The following is a 15189-nucleotide window of genomic DNA, read 5'->3' on the forward strand; positions in this document are numbered from 1 at the left end:
TGGGTGTGTATCTGTGTGTACATATATAAAATGTGCGTGTGTGTGTGTGTGCACACACGTGTGTATAGATAAATTATTTTATCTGGAGGTCAGTTTCCCAGTCCTGTTGATCCCAAGGGTGTACAGAAAACATTTCTGAGGGTCTCTGAAAAGGAAGTGCTGTACAGTGGCTGGACTTCAGCCACGTGATTCTTTTAGAAGACCTTCACAATGATCTTTATTGATTTTTATTTACCATGCAATTGCTATTAAGCATTTTTACTCAGTTCCCTAGTCCATAGTCAATCAAATACCTTGAGACCTTATCTTCATTGTATCTTTTCACCTCTCCAAATTTGCTTCTTATTGCTCAAAAAGGGAGTTTGTACTAGATATTCCTATAGCACTGATTTTATTGCAGCTAGAAGGTGAGAGGAGCACTTTTCAAGGTAGATGCAATAGCAACAAAAGAAACAACTAGAACCTGGGAAGGGAGGGGTTACATACTCTAGCACAGGTAGGGAGCTGCCACCCTATGGCATAATAATGGAGAGCTGAAACACCAGTGAATGGTTACCTGCAAGTCAGCATATATAGCTTAAAAAGTCAGGATAATGGGTAATTATTGTAAAGTATATTTTAGAAATATTTTTCTCAGAATTGTCAGCATTTAAAATTTCATTGCTGGAAAGAGGACGCTTCATTATCAAGCATAGCTCCACAGCAGGTTGTTGCTTGATGCTGCTGAATATATGAGTCTCGCTCTGTTGCCCAGGCTGGAGTGCAATGGCACGATCTCGGCTCACTGCAATCTCCACCTCCCAGGTTCAAGCAATTCTCCTGTCTCAGTCTCCTGAGTGGCTGGGACTACAGCTGCCTGCCACCACACCCTGCTAATTTTTGTATTTTTATTCGAGACAGGTTTTACCATTTTGGTCAGGCTGGTCTCAAACTCCTGACCTCAGGTGATCCACCCAGCTTGCCCTCCCAAAGTGCTGGGATTACAGGCATAAGGCACCATGCCCAGCTGAGATGCTTTCATGGGAGGTACATACCAGGTGATGCAATGCACTTTGTTGCTGATACTTCAACATTGTACCTGTGCAGCACTCTGTAGAACTTCAATGAGGCAATGAAAAAGAACCCAATTATCTTCCATTCCAGTGAAAGATGCAATTTCCAGGGTATTCTCCCTGTCATTTGCAGAAGACTTCCTATATGCCAGGCATAACACCTCATGAGGTAGGCCTTATTGCCTATTGGGCAGAGAAGAAAACCAAGATTCACAAAGTTAAGTAAGTTGCCTAAGGATACATAACCACCAAGGCACATAGCTGGGATTCAAACTCAGCTCTGTCTCATTTAAAGGTTTTTGCTGGCATCACCAAACCAAGCATGGCTCCCACATGGCTGAGTAAACTGAGATACATGCAGCTAACTGGCCTTGAACAAGTTGCAGAGGATAGCCAGAGCAAGTATTTTATTCTCAGTCCACTTGCCTTCTTCTAAACTCCACTTCCATCACTCTATGTAGATTGCATCTATATTAATAGCCACCGTGAATTCATAATTTGCCAAGTGTAAATACATATGCATGCACAAATATGTGCATTGTAAAGAATGATTACTAATCGCCTTTGCTCCCATGGAAATCTATCCATATGTGCATTATAAATGTGACTGAGAATTTCTACCAGCCTTCAAAATCAGCCCTGTGTAGAGTTGTTGACGCTGCCTATCTACGAACTGTCTGCAGATAGTGATTTCCAGGGGAGTGATTTACTTCCCAGCAGACACTGAGATAGGGCTGGATCTCTTAGAATTCATGGGTAAGAATGTTGTTTATTTACAAGACATGCAGCTGCTAGAGAGTGGATAAACCGAAAGAAGGTAATTGGGCTGAGCACAAAGCTCTGGATATGAGAAACGAGTGAATGAGCTGATGTGGACTTCTTTGAACTTATTTATGTTAAAAATATTTTTATTAAAAAGGCAATACATCTTTATTGTAGAAAATTGAAAAAAATACCAACAAGCAGAAAGAAATAACATTCGCTCACAGTTCTATTGACTAGAGATAGCAAAAGCAAACAGGTTGGGATATATCCTTCCCCATGTAAGCCTATGTTGTTTGCAAAAGGATTATAATGTATATTCTGTTTTGTGACCAGCTTATTTCACTTAAAAATATTGGGATGACCTTTCCCTGTCATTATTCTACAACATCATTTTCTATAGCTGCGTGGTAACTTACTGAATGGATGTATCATTACTTACATTTATTTAGTTTAATAACTTACCCAATGTGTTTCTGTCCACACAAGATGAATGGAAGTCTTTCAATACTACTACCCAAAACAGTGTTCCCAGGTCCTGTCCTCTCTCTTCATGACTAAATGGTAAATGAAAGCCTCAGACGACGTCTTTTCAAACCCTCACAGCAGGCCAGGCTCATGGACTGTGTGAGATAATGTTTGAGCATGTTCAGAGAACCCCTGAAATAAGCCGGGGACTGTGGTAATTCCCTTTCCTTCCACTCATGGAATAATCATCGCTTGTGTTTCAAAGCCTCTGTGGTTCTAGAGTACTTCCTCCTCTAGTTCAGTAATTACCACTGGGCGCTGTGGTCATTGTAATCCTCCTTCCAGAAGGGAGATGACTGAGTCTCAAGAAGCTGCAGTAACTTAGCGAAGATCACCCCATTGGTGAATCTCAAAACTACACCTGAACCCAGACTTGTAGATTCCAAGTTCACTGGAATTTGTCCTCCAATGTGATGCTGTGTGAAATGGGGAGAAAGAGGAAAGAACAAAACAAAAAAGAAGAAAGAGAAAGAAAGAGAGAGAGAAGGAAGGAAGGAAGGAAGGAAGGAAGGAAGGAAGGAAGGAAGGAAGGAAGGAAGGAAGGAAGGAAAAAGCAAAAGAAGAAAGGAAGGAAGGAAGAGAGGAGAGAGAGAGGGAAGGAAGGAAGGAAGGAAGCAAGGAGGGAGAGAGGGAAGGAAGGAAGGAAGCAAGGAGGGAGGAAGGGAGGGAGGGAAGGAAGGAAGGAAGGGAGGAAGGGAGGAAGGGAAGGAAAATGATAGGTATTTGTGGCTCTGGTAGTCAGAGGGGCAGGCACGGAGGGCAGGAGGTGTTCCCAGTCCATCCTGTACAGACCTATCTGTCTTCCTCCTAAAAAGACTCTCCTCTCAGAAGCCGAGGAACACAGACGAGCAGCTTTTTCAGGTACACACTTCAGAATCATAGATCTCAAAAGACAAAGCTATTTCTCTCCCACTTTTGCAGCCACCAGATAATCAACTGCATGTACCATCTGCATGTATTGGTGGCTATCTCCCCTCACCTCACACTGCTGTCCTCACCCTGCAGGGAGAAGTGCTCATCGCGGGGAGACACCTGGATCCATCCTCACTCCTGGAGGGCTGGCCTGAATAAGAGTAATTCCCCCAGAGCTCTGGGGCCTCCTGGAGCCAGGCACACAGCCAATGGGCAAAACCTTCAAGGACAGTGATTTTCACTCAGCCCCTTGGTGGGCAGTGGGATCTTAGACTTAGTGAAGGAACACAGACCTTGGAGTTTCTCTGCGTTTGTATCTTATTCTAACGCTTACTAACTGTGTGCCTTGTGGAAGCCACAGGATGTTTCTGACTCCCGGTTTTCTTGTCCACAGAAAGGAGGGGAAGATTGAGCTAAGTAGTTGTAAGGATATGCAATAATATCAATAAAGCATATGTATATGCATTAAATGCCTGGCATCTATCAGGAACCCTATAAATGTTAGCATTCCCATTCTGGAGGTTACATTAGAGAATGTATTAAAACTACGGATAGCTGTTCTCTTCATCTTAAGGGCCTCGTCTGAATCTGAGAGCCTATGATTTGGGGAGTTTATGTGTGTGTGTGTGGCGGGGCATGGTGATAAGGTAAACAAAGCTCAAAGGAAAAAGCTGATACTTTGAATAATAGCACTCTATGTAAATGCCTTTGGCATGTGAATGGAGTAGGCTGCTTTTCTCTAAAGCAGCAGCTACAGCTTGGCTGGGGAGTCCTCAACAGTCCCTCTAGAGTTTCATCAGTGTCTCCAAGACAACCCAGATAAATAGAAGTGAAAGCACAAATTATTTGCTTGCTGTGGAGATTTGTCAAGTCCCCTACCTGCGCCCAGCCTAGTCTCTGAGCACTTCTCATGTAGAAAATTAAGATCTGTTTTGCCCTATAACTTAGTGAACTTGGTCAGGATGATGGGAACATCCTGAAAATAAAAATGCACACTCGGTTCTAGTGTTGCCGTTGGTTAGTGACTCCCTGAATGAGAGTGAGGAATTAAGAAGCTGTGTGCAATGTCAGCCCCTAGAGCTGCGTAGCCGTACTGTGTGGCACTGCGGTCTAGGCAATTCATGGACAGCATGTCTCACCTGCGGATGAAACTCCTGGGCAAGAAGATCGAGAAGTGAAACCTCAAAATGCACACCAGAACCTAAAGTTGCCAGGGGCCTCAAATCTGACCCTATCAGAAACTCAAAATGGAGATGTGTCTCAAGAAACCATGGGAGGTGGAAAGGTTAAAAAAATCAAAACATTCTGTGAATGTGGGGTTATCAGAAGCTCAAGATGGAGCTGTGTCTCAAGAAACAGTGGAAAATGTACAAGTTCAAAAATCTCCCCAGAAATCCACTGTATTAACAAATGGAGAGACAGCAATGCAGTCTCCCAATTCAGAATCAAAAAAGAAAAAGAAGAAGAAAAAGAGAAAAATGGTGAATGATGCTGGGCCTGATACAAAAAAAAGGCAAAAACTGAAAACAAAGGGGAATCTAAAGAAGAAAGTGTCGAGACTGCCAAAGAAACAGAAAATAATGTGGAGAAGCCAGATAATGAGGAAGATGACAGTGAGGTGCCCAGCCTGCCCCTGGGACTGACAGGAGCTTTTGAGGATACTTCATTTGCTTCTCTATCTAATCTGGTCAATGAAAACACTTTGAAGGCAATAAAAGAAATGGACTTTACGAACATGACTGAAATTCAACATAAAAGTATCAGACTGGAAGGCAGGGATCTTCTAGCAGCTGCAAAAACAGGCAGTGGTAAACCTTGGCTTTTCTCATCCCTGCAGTTGAACTCATTGTTAAGTTAAAGTTCATGCCCACGAATAAAATGGGGGTCCTTATTCTCTCACCTACTAGAGAACTAGCCATGCAAACTTTTGGTGTTTGTAAGGAGCTAATGACTCACCACGTGCATACCAGTGGGTTGATAATGAGTGGCAGTAACAGATCTGCTGAAGCACAGAAACTTGCTAATGGAATCAACATCATTGTAGCCACACCAAGCCATCTGCTTGACCATATGCAGAATACACCAGGGCTTATGTATAAAAACCTACAGTGTCTGGTTATTGATGAAGCTGATCAAATCTTGGATGCTGGGTTTGAAGAGGAATTAAAGCAAATTATTAAACTTTTGCCAACACGCAGACAGGCTATGCTCTTCTCTGCCACCCAAACTCAAAAAGTTGAAGACCTAGCAAGGATTTCTCTGAAAAAAGGAGCCATTGTATGTTGGTGTTGATGATGATAAGGCTAATGCAATAGTGGATGATCTTGAGCAGGGATACGGTGTTTGTCCCTCTGAAAAAAGATTCTTTCTGCCCTTTACAGTCCTTAAGAAGAACTGAAAGAAGGCGGTTATGGTCTTCTTTTCATCTTGTATGTCTGTGAAATACCACTATGAGTTGCTAAACTACAAGGATTTGCTTACCTTGGCCATTCATGGAAAGCAAAACCAAAATAAGTGTGCAACTACATTCTTCCAGTTCTGCAACGCAGATTCAGGAACACTTTACTGTGTACGGATGTGGCAGCAAGAGGACTGGACATTCCTGAAGTTGACTGGATTGTTCGGCATGACCCTCTGGATGACCTTAAGGAATATATTCATCGTGTAAGCAGAACAGTCAGAGGTCTAAATGAGACAGGGCATGCCTTGCTCATTTTGTGACCAGAAGAAATGGGGTTCCTTCACTACTTGAAACAATCCAAGGTTCCATTAAGTGAATTTGACTTTTCCTGGTCTAAAATTTCTGACATTCAGTCTCAGCTTGAGAAATTGATTGAAAAGAACTACTTTCTTCGTAAGTCAGCCCAGGAAGCATATAAGTCATACACACGAGCCTATAATTTCCATTCTCTGAAACAGATCTTTAATGTTAGTAACTTAAATTTGCCTCAAGTTGCTCTGTCATTTGGTTTCGAGGTGCCTCCCTTTGTTGATCTGAAGATCAACAGCAATGAAGGCAAGCAGAAAAAGTGAGGAGGCAGTGGTGAATTTGGCGACCAGAAAACCAAGAAAGTTTAGAAGTACAAAATCTTTATACACATAAGCAAGAAATCATCTGACAGCAGACAACTCTCTCACTGAAGACACGTCTTTCTTTCATCTTGAATAACTTCACCCTAAAATGAATTTTCCCCCTTGAATTTATACAAGATTTGTATAAATTGACTTGGGTTGCAAGTACTGAGCACTGTTACTTCTATCAAGTCTCTTTTTTATTTTTGGGATATAAAACAGGCTTTAAATTTATTGGTCGCCCAAGGGCAAAGCAAGAAATCTCTAGTCTTTCTTGTGATTATATAATATTTTAAATTTCCCCATGTACACACAAATGTATGTTATTGTTTTAATATAATTCTTTTTGTACCTTTCCTTCTTGCTATGTGAAGATTTTTGTGGCGTGTGTGCTGTGTCAACTCCTGTAAAAGGTGACCTAGTGTATCGGGCAGCTGGTGGTAATGCAGAAAGGAGTCTAAGGGGTTTTTTTTGTTTTTAGTTGTTTCGTGAACCTTGACAGTATCTCATGACTCCTCCTGAAAATGCTGCAGTATAAAAGAGCAAAAAGATTTGGGAAATACCTAAGAAGCACCTTAGGATTAGGGAGGCATTGCTTTTATAGATTTTTTATTTTAAAGCAATCAGCCTTTCTCAGGTGTTTTGTATAAAGTGTCACTAGCTGTCACAACATTTGACAGGTAGGGTGTAGGAAAAGGGTAAAACTGAGATGGTTGAGCCTCATTTCCATCAATAGAGGTGCAATACACTGCATTTCTTCATTTGGTACCATAGCAAAGACTTTTAAAAAACAGAAAGAATGGTGATGCTCCTCATTCGGAATTGTTTATTTTAAGGTGGTTTGGATTTTGGTAAGCCTTTTCAATCTACCGAGTACTTAGAAGACAAGGCTGCCAACTACATTGAACTTGAAGCCAAGCCATCAGACAGTGCCCAGCACATATTAATGTTAGCTTCTTTTTGAGAAAAATTACCTCTTCTAGGCCCTGAAGCAAAAAATGCATTTGCTATGAAGATTGAAAATGAACAAAATTAGAAAACACCACCGAAATCAGTGATTTAGTCAGGTGGGTTTTTTTTGTTGTTGTTGTAGGAGCACTTGACTTCTAGTGTGTTTTGTGTAGTACGTAACTACAAAATAGTACATTTTGTAGCAATTCAAAACCAAAGTTGCTAGCATCATTTTGCTCTTGTGCTGGTTAATCATAAGATCCCATCAAACATAAGTGCACTGAGAACATTAAATGTAGACGGAACTGTTTGGTAAAGAACATTCCAGTAGGAAAAGAAAAGAACAATCTTCATTTCTGGGCTTGACCGTCATCACCCTGGCTGAACCTGTATTGGGTTTCCAACCTTGACTGCTGGGCTCCTGGCTTGGTTTCTTGGATTCCTAATTCCCGGTGTGTGATAACTCTCTCCAGGATCATGTTTTCCTTTTTTATCTCAGAAATAATGTTTCTAAAAATATGAAAAGGGAAGAATATTTAATTACTCAGCAAAAGTAAATACTACTGGTATTTTGTACCTAATCTAATTTTTATATGCATGTTCATGGTCTTTATTTATTTATTTTTTTAATCAAAGATGAAGTAATCTTCTATCTACTACTTGTAACCAGCTAGTTTCACAACATGTAAATTTCCTGTGTCATTAAATAATTACATATAAGAAAGAAGCTATGTTCATTTTTTAGGACGAGGGCATACCATTCCATTCATCCCCATGGTCAGCTTGCCTTCTGCAGCTACTGCTGCCGGATATCAACATAACAAAGAGAAACAGATGCTTCGAAGAACCCATATCACTTGGAGGAGAGCCCAAGGAAAAGCACCCTTCCTGTGAACTATTTTTTGATCCTAGAGCAAGAGTTGGCAATCTGCAAAACAGTAAACTATCAAACTGTTTTTATTTGACATTTAATTTGTTTGTCCTGTCGTATATCTGATTAATCCACATGTGTTTTTTGAGCAGCTCATTGGGGTCTGGAGAGATAACATTGACAAAGTCTCCACCCTCAAGGAGTTTGGAGTCTAGTGGAATAGGACTCCTCTGAAATTCAGGGATGTACATTATGGTCCACCTGGCCATGGTGGGCTGTCACATCACTGTCACTAGACTGTGGTCACATCACTTATCACCACATTTTCTTTTTTGTTGTTTTTGAGACAGAGTCTCGCTCTGTTGTCCAGGCTGGAGTGCAGTGGCATGATCTCGGCTCACTGCAAGCTCCGCCTCCTGGGTTCATGCCATTCTCCTGCCTCAGCCTCCCAAGTAGCTGGGACTACAGGTACCCACCACCATGCCTGGCTAATTTTTTGTATTTTTAGTAGAGACGGGGTTTCACCATGTTAGCCAGGATGGTCTCAATCTCCTGACCTCATGATGCTCCCGCCTCGGCCTCCCGAAGTGCTGGGATTACAGGTGTGAGCCACCACACCCGGCTGTCACACTTTCTTGAGCATGGTGACAAGTATCCTGGACTCCTGTTGGGCCAGGGTCCCACAGGGGAGATGGAAGGATGGGGCCACTCACAGAGTGCATCAGAGAGTTTAAAGGGCAGGTGGTAAATCATCTGCAAGATTCATAAACTTCTGCAAAGTCAGTTTGAAGTAAATAAATAGAAAAACCAAGTAAATGAAACAGAACTTATTAATGAATCGAACCTGAACATTTTCTTTTTCTGCTGCCTGTGCTCTTGTGCTAGTATTTAACGGTGCACTATCTATCTGTCATCCTATGTTTAAAAAGTTTGGTTCTTTCCTCTTTGTCCATCTCTTCCTGAACAGTATTTCCAATTTTAAATATCCATTTTACTCTGTTTTTCATTCACTAGCTCGCTCTCATCTAAGCTCAGTAGTGACAGAGCAAAAAATTCCAATCGAACCTCAAGCTTGGTCCCCCGCTACAGGCTCTTCCTCGGGAGAGATTGTGCCAGTCCCTAGAGTTATGACATGGAGAAAGAAGGAAAGAAAGGAAAGGCAAGGTCATGATGTGTGTGATAACAATATGAACCACAGTCCCAGCTCTCCAATCCTGAGATCCAAAAGTCTGGCAAGCCAAGCACATTCTGCAAACTCACTGGGTGGCAAATCAGGACCTGAACAAGGTTATTTATAACCTTGCATTTATCCTACTTAATATGAATATTCATACATTTCACTAAAGAAATATTAATATGTTTAATTATGAGATGCTGCCACATACCCTGTTGGGGGTGTTATGGAAGTATGGAAAATGCCCCATATTACCTTTCTAAAATTCAAAAAATTCTGCATTCTTAAATAGATTGGTCTCATGGATTTCTTTAAAGGGATTTTGGATCTATACTCTATTTTCCTCAGTCTGTTCTATGATCTTACCTTCAATTGTCTTTCATAGAGACAATTTTTCCTTAATTTTTTTGAGAATACAAAGCAGATGATTTCCTAAAATTATTTTTGCTTGTACTGCATATACTTCCTCCTGCAACACCCCAAATTAACTTTTATCTTATGTATACTATGCTTAGCACCTTGGGTATTTTCGTAATTTAAAAAAAATGTTGCTAGGTATTTTCTATCTTTTTTTTTTTAACAGCTTTATGGAGGTGTAATTTACATATAATAAAATTCATTTGTTTTGTGTGTACAATTCAGTGACTTCAGTAACTTACCAGTTGTGTGACCATCATCACAATCTAACTGAAGAAGATTTCCACTAACCCACAAAGAAACCCCATTCATTTATAGTCACCCCCTGCAACCTGGCAAGCACTAATCTACCGTCAGTCTCTTATGGGGCTAAAAGAGTCTCAAAAAAATATGCCATATGCCAGGAACAGCACACACAACCCTCATAAAGAAACAGAGGCTCCCATAACTGGTAAAGGATGAAGCTGGGATTTGATCCAGGTCCTCACAACTCCAGAGTTCATGATCTTTCCAAGGGCTACTGAGGAGATCCAGAGTGGCCTCTCACTGGACTGGGGCAGAAATGCAAGTAACCCAGGCACGGATGTTGGATATTGGATGTTGGATGTGGATGACCCACAGAGGAGTCATGAGTCTGATGACCTTTAGGCCGTAGCCAGTTCTGATCTCCCGTGATTCCATAAATCCATAAAATGCCTGCAACTAAGCCAGGGACTTACTTTAATGAATAGATAAGAATGATGTGTCATGAACAGACTAATTGCATATAAAAGGAGCGCTTCTGAAGTATGCCGCGTGTTCCCTTAAGCACTTTAAATACCCCCCAGAGATGCGGTTTGCAGTCATACTTTGCATTATCAATGAAGAGGCAGTTTGCCAAGCAAAGGGGAGCATCAGCCTAACCCTGATTCAAATCACCACACATTCCAATGTATTGATGTCCAAATCAAGGAGACATTTTGGTAGATTCATTTTCTCACTTCTTTAAGTTTGAAGTTGGTACTTTTGATGGACTTGTCCTGCTATGCTGGTGTTGCAGCTGCACAGGACTAGATGATGGAATGAAACACCCTGTACCATAATTGAGGAAGCAGCTGTTCTGCTATTGTTATTAGTTTTATTAAGAATTAACAACTTCCTCTGTGTCCGTTAAGAGAAGTCCATTCTGAAAGCCAACCAAGTTCGCCTGCAGCCCTCCCAGCCACCATTTCTGCATCATGCCACGTAGAGATTATCTCTCCTCTCTGTGGCACAGGCTGTTGTCTGCTCTGCCTACCCTCCCCAAGTTTCAGGAACCATGCATTCTTTCTGTACCTTCTGCCAGAGCACAACAGGCCTATGAAAAGACGTATGGTTCATCATTAATCCCTTGGTATACTATCAAGATCACTAAAATCCTCAAATACAGATTCTAGGTCCATATGTTTTAAACTCTGTGGCAATTTTGCAGTAAAAGGTAATTTAATTTTTGATAAAGATATTACAGGGCACAGAGAAGAGTTTGTAATCCATGGACTCTTCTAGATGCTTCTAAAATTTTGTTACATGTGATAATCAACATGAATATATCTTTTTGGTTGACAAAAAGGCTTCCTATTTTGTATCACTTAATCATCATGATCCTATGAAGATGGCCTTATTGTCCATTTTTATGAACGTTATTAATATCAATAGTATTAATTGTTAATGATAAGGGAGATAAAGTATGTAGTGCACTTAGTACTGAAGGTCTTGAATTAGAGAATAAATATGATAAGCTAGCTCTTGTGATTTTTTTTTTTTTTTTAGACAAGAGTTTTGCTCTATTCCCAGGCTGGAGTGCAGTGGCCCTATCTCAGTTCACTGCAACCTCCAGCTCCTGGGTTCAGGAGATTCTCCTGCCTCAGCCTCCCAAGTAGCTGAGACTACAAGTGCACGCCACCACACTTGGCTAATTTTTGTATTGTTAGTAGAGACAGGGTTTCACTATGTTGGCCAGGCTGGTCTCGAACTCCTGATCTCAGGTCATCCAACCACGTTGGCCTCCCAAAGTGCTGAGATTACAGGTGTGAGCCAGTGCACCCAGCCAGTTCTTGTGATTTTTTAAATCTTCATCTTTACTTTTAGGACAAGGAAAATGAGGCTCAGAGATATTAAGGAATTTGCCCGAGGTTCACACAGCCTGTAAGAGTGGAGTAGATGTTGAAATTTCGCCTCAATTTCCTCTGGGACACATTCTCCATTACAGCCTGACAAGTGTGACCTTGCCCAAGGTCACAGAGAAAATAAGCAGCAGAGTGGGGAATTGAATGCAAGTCCTCTTGCTGGGTTCCATGCTTTTTTAATCAAACTATGTCGCTGCCACTGGCATGACAGACTACAGAATCAAGGGCCTGAGCAGAAGGATTGCGCTTGGTAACAAATTTCCCAGACTCTGAAATTCTTTGCTTATACCCGGCCAACTAAAGAGAAGACAGCTTCTGTGTAGGGAAAACTCTCTCTAACCATGTTTTCCCTCTATTCTCACATCACAATAATTATCAACATAGGAGAAGACTTCTGTGACTATGTGTGGGTTTTTTTCCTCACACACCAAGCAGTGGACACCACCTGGGTATCGTCTAATTCATTTCCGGCACTGTCTACCTGGAGACGATGTCAGATCTCACAGGTTGAGCATTCAGTCCCCAACCAAGACTGGCCCCCTCTAACACACACCGGTGACAAGGCTGGGCCTCCAGAGCTTCTGACCAACTAGCTTCAAGTTGGGGTTCCCATGACGCCCTCTTTGGGTTCAAATAATTTGCCAGAGCGCTCACAGAACTCAGGGAAACACTTATCTACATTTACCAGTTTATTATAAAGGATATTGCAAATGATACAGATGAAAAGATGCTTAGGGCAGGAAATGGGGGAAGGGGCCCAGAGTTTCCATGCCCTCCCTGAGGCACTACCCTCCAGGATCCTGCAGTTCCACTATCCAGAAGCTCACTGACCCCAGCCCTCTTGGGTTTTTATGGAAGCTTCAAGATGTGAGCATTTCTTCCCTAAGGTATAGAGCGGTGGGACCCTCTCATAGGAGGGTCTTAGGACCCAAAATCAGAAAGGCAGAGGAAAAGTAGAGTCCTGCCTTGGAGTAGATTAAAGGAGGGCAGGAGGAGGTCAGAGGCTGCCCCTGTGACCTCATACACCCAACATTATAACAAAAGACTGCAACAAGGTCTATGACTATCAGCCAGAAACTGGACAAAAGCCAGTATATGTTATAAACCACAGCCTCCCTACCACACATAGCAGCAAAGTGGCTGTATTTAGACTTAGAAATGTATATACCTGAGCTATTTTACTAGGATTATTTTTCTTCTGGAATTTGTTTTCTTTATCAAGGCAGTACTCAGTGGAGATATTTTTTTTAATTAACAGTAAACTAATAATATAGGATTTTCCTAAGTGTTCTCTCGTTTCTGTGACTTCGTTACAATTTGTTCTCTGCTCTGACTTCTCAACATAGCACCATGAAATTTTCCTGCATCTGCACGTTTAAGCAAAAAAGTGCCTTCAAATGCTTCTCTCTAAAGCATATTTCCACGTGACAGCACTCGTCTTGCTAGAGAATGAGGTTGTCTGAAGACTACTTTGGGGTGCCTGAGCTAGCATGAATGGGGACACCAGGTTATGTTCCATTTTATTTTATTTTATTATTTTATTTTATTTTATTTTATTTCATTTCATTTTTGAGATAGAGTCTTGCTCTGTTGCCCAGGCTGGAGTACAGTAGCACAATCTTGGCTCACTGCAACCTCCACCTCCCGGGTTCAAGTGATTCTCTGGCATCAGCTTCCTGAATAGCTGGGATTACAGGTTCCCACCACTATGCCTGGCTAATTTTTGTATTTCTAGTAGAGACTGGGTTTCGTCATGTTGGCCAGACTGGTCTCGAACTCCTGACCTCAGGTGATCAGCCTGCCTTGGCCTCCCAAATTCTTAGGATTACAGATGTGAGCCACCGCGCCCGGCCTTATGTTCCACATTTGAATTCCTCATTTGCAAGAGGGGGATTTTAGTAATAAAATGCTGCTAAAATTGGTCTATGTCTATATCAGTATTCTGAGAAACAAGATGGTAATGAAGGGGAAAGGATGGGTAGTGGGAAATGTATCTGGAAAAAATAATTCCATCACGAAAGCTTGTGATGGGCCTCTCCTTGATAGTTGGAACAGAATTCCTCTTAGGCATTTGTTTAATATCAACCCATGCCTTTTTGTTTGTTTGCTAGTTTTTCTATTTTGTTAAACTGTAAAATTCCTCTCACTTTTTGCTGATTTCTCTGATCATTAATTTTGAAATTGAGACATATTTTAACGTGGAGTTTTTGGTCATCATTTCCTTTCTTCAAATACTACTGTTAAAATGACAGAGACTGTCAAAGTGGACAGGCCATTTCTTCACTGGCTGTGTGGAAGGAGCAATTTAGGCATGTTTTCACTGTTGTGAAGGCTGGCCTGAGGTCCTTCTTATGCAAAGTCATCTCTGGTATGACATATCCTCCAGACCAGAAGTTGTAAAGCAGAAGGAGCAGAAGGCTCAGACCAAATCAGGCTCATGGACATATATTATTTGGCTCACACAATTGAAAAAAAAATTTTTTTTTAATAGTTACCTTTTTTTTTTTTTTTTTTGAGATGGAATCTCACTCTTTTGCCCAGGCTGGAGTGCAATGGTGCCATCTCGGCTCACTGCAGACTCTACCTCCTGGATTCCAGCAATTCTCCTGCCTCAGCCTCCCAAGTAGCTGGGATCACAGGCATGCACCACCACGCTCAGCAAATTTTTGTATTTTTAGTACAGATGGGTTTTCACCATGTTGGCCAGACTGGTTTTGAACTCCTGACCTCAAATGATCTGCCCACCTCAGCTTCCCAAAGTGCTAGGATTACAGGCGTGAGCCACCACGCCCAGCTGTTGCCATCTTTTTAAATTGGGAGAGTTCACATAAAAATCCTTGTTTCTGGCATCCTTTGAAAAAATCCAAAGCTCTGCAAACCAGGAGTGCAATTGCCCATAGTGACAGGAGCTACCAGTCCTACAGCTGGGTCCTTTCAGAAGGGGCGTTTGTGGTCTGGGCTGCAGTGGTCCCCACCTCTTCCTGATGTCTTGAGAAAAGCTAGGCTCTTGTGGGCATCTGAGATTCCAATCCGAGGAGATTGTTCAGTGGCTGTCACCACAAACAAACAAATAAAAACATCGGCACTTCTCAATATTATTATAAGAACCCACAGTGGTATGTCAGTATTTGGGAAAAGGGGTATATGAGTCAGCCTACACATGAGCATGTGCTTATTAATTTAGTTTTACGGCGGAGTGAGGTGTCCACGGTTCACTGTGTGGCCATACACTCTCCTCACTCCTGCCCCAGCAAGCCCTAGAGAGGGCAGTGTTCATTTCAGGTGCTGCCTGGACCATGAGTGCCT

The 15189-nt window shown here is 41.8% G+C and overlaps 1 pseudogene; it reads left to right on the forward strand.

Moving 5' to 3' along the window:
* The first annotated feature begins 4384 nt into the window (after window positions 1-4384).
* LOC105489373 (ATP-dependent RNA helicase DDX18 pseudogene) lies at window positions 4385-6395 on the forward strand (annotated as a pseudogene).
* The last annotated feature ends 8794 nt before the right edge of the window (window positions 6396-15189 follow it).

This window comes from Macaca nemestrina, chromosome 7 (genome assembly GCF_043159975.1).
Source record: "Macaca nemestrina isolate mMacNem1 chromosome 7, mMacNem.hap1, whole genome shotgun sequence".
Lineage (NCBI taxonomy): Eukaryota > Metazoa > Chordata > Mammalia > Primates > Cercopithecidae > Macaca > Macaca nemestrina.